We start from the raw sequence: 2,410 nt of genomic DNA, 5'->3' as shown, positions 1-2,410 counted from the left end.
CAGATTGTAGAACCCGGACCACCAAGAGAACCTCGAACGGACACGAGATGAGATGAGCTGAAACGGTCGCGTGCTGAGGCGAGACGCGTCTGATCGGGATCGGATGGTTTGGCGTCTGGTCGCGGATGTGCGCCGAGGACGTCGGACGCGTCTTCTTCTTGAGTTCGCGAGCAGGTTGATTGGGAACTCAAGCTGGCTGTGATGTGAACTGGAAACTGAGGTCTTCTAGAATCAGAAACACCTTAGGTCTGGAGCTGATCGGGTGTTTGTAAGCCGGAACGCAAGCAAGAACAATTTGGGGTTTTTCCGGGAATTAGGGTTTCCAAAAGACCAAGACGGCGCCGTGTATTGTTTCTGCGAGTGTGGGCGCGTCTGGCTGATGGATTCGTCTCGTCAAGAGCTTCAATTTGATATGTGGCTCGGTGTCTGTTTCCTCAGGGTTTGAGAGATATATCGATTTTAAGTTGCGCCTGATTTAGGGTTTATGTGTGACGGATTTTAGGTTAGGTTTTGTCTCAGGGTTTTGGAGTCTATCGTGCTGATAACGTGTTGTAATTAGAGAGTTTAGAGAGTGAATATTTCTGTGTTTTTATTAATGATCAATAGAGGTTCATTATATAGGAATTACAAAGTATAGGAAAAAAGAAATTATCCAAAACCTAATACAACATGAAATAGGAAAAGATCTAAAACAGAAAAGGAAAACATCCTAAGACTAAGACGGTCTAAACCGACCGTCTCTCTCTCCTCGGACGACCGCCTCTCTCTCTCCTCTTTTGACCACGGCTTGGGTCTTGTCTTGGTCATTGGTTATGGGTCATCCACTTAATGATTTATAACAAACTGCGGATTGTTCAATAATAGCGTGACTGACTTAACAAATGCATCAGTTGTGGAAGCGAGTGGTTATGGTTTCAACTTGAGGCTACACATCAACCCATTTGCAACCATATAGCCTCTGGTAGGCATGTGAAACACGATTCATTGTGTCGGTTGACATTAGTACTAAGAAACTTTGACAATCAATCATAGCTGTAAGGCAACACATACAGTTCGATAAATAGTCGACAGCTAAAGAAATTTGCAATATATTTAAATTCAAGACCAGGAAAAAATTAATAGTGACTTTGTTGTTGAAGCATATCACCTTATCGTTGTTTTTAAATCGAGAAGTAAATCATATAAGTTCTAGTAGAATAAAGGCGACTAGTCTTCCACCTGACAACGAACTCAATTTGAATCATATCTTTTTTTTGGGTCCATATAAAAGCGTGCGTCTTTCCCGAATCTTGACCTAAAATGAAAATGGTTACTTTTTTAGGTGCATGTGATCTTCCTTTGCACTCAGCACACTCTTTGAGAAACGCTTCACGTTTGATAAGCGACACCAATCTATCAGACCGACGTTCCCTGCGACGCCGATAGATCGACGGATGCTCACGCTTGTGACTATACTTCAGATCAGAGAGTATCGATTTACAATCTTTCCAGAAGGCTGAGCATTCTTTACAAAGCTCTACATAATCAACATCTTGTTGTTTCCAAAGATAATACCATTGTTTTGACAAAACGCTGGTAGCCGCAACCTCTTTTGTTGGAAGCAATGACAAAATCTTCATCAATAGATCATCGCGCAATTCACTTAGATTTTTCATATTCCTTTTGATATTAATTTCTCCTGCTGAAGATTACACACTGAAACATCATCAAACAAAGTTTAGTTAGTTACAACAAAGATCCTGTAGATGGAAAGAAAACAAGAAACATAGACCCAAGTAATCAAACCAAGTTTCTTACCAAACCTTCCTGAACCCTAAAAGTCAACTCTAAATCCTAAATCTCTAAACCCAATTTTTTTCAAAATACGAACCCTAAACCCTGAAAAATGAACTCTAAACCCTAAACCCCGAAACATCAACCCAAAACCCTAAACCCTAAACTCTAAGCCTTCAACTCTAAACCTTAAAACATCAACTCTAAACCCTAAACCCTAAACTTCAACTCTAAACCCTAAACTATCAACACTAAACCCTAAACCCTAAAAGTAAACTCTAAACCCTAAACCCTAAAAAAATAACCCAAAACCCTAAAAATTAACCCTAAACCCTAAAACATCAACTCTAAACCCTAAACCTACAACTCTAAACCATAAATCCTCAACTCTAAACCCTAAACCCTAAAACTAGAGTTGATGTTTTAGGGTTTAGATTTGAAGGTTTAGGGTTTTAGGGTTTAGGGTTTACGTTTAGGGTTTAGAGTTGAGGTTTTAGGGTTTAGATTTGAAGGTTTAGGGTTTTAGGGTTTAGGGTTCAAATTTCAGAAAAATATAGGGTTTAGGGTTTAGGTTTAGGTTTAGAGTTGATGTTTTAGGGTTTATATTTGAAGGCTTAGGGTTTTAGGGTTTAGGGTT

This window comes from Brassica oleracea, chromosome C3 (genome assembly GCF_000695525.1).
Source record: "Brassica oleracea var. oleracea cultivar TO1000 chromosome C3, BOL, whole genome shotgun sequence".
Classification (NCBI taxonomy): domain Eukaryota; kingdom Viridiplantae; phylum Streptophyta; class Magnoliopsida; order Brassicales; family Brassicaceae; genus Brassica; species Brassica oleracea.
This window is presented reverse-complemented; position numbering follows the sequence as displayed.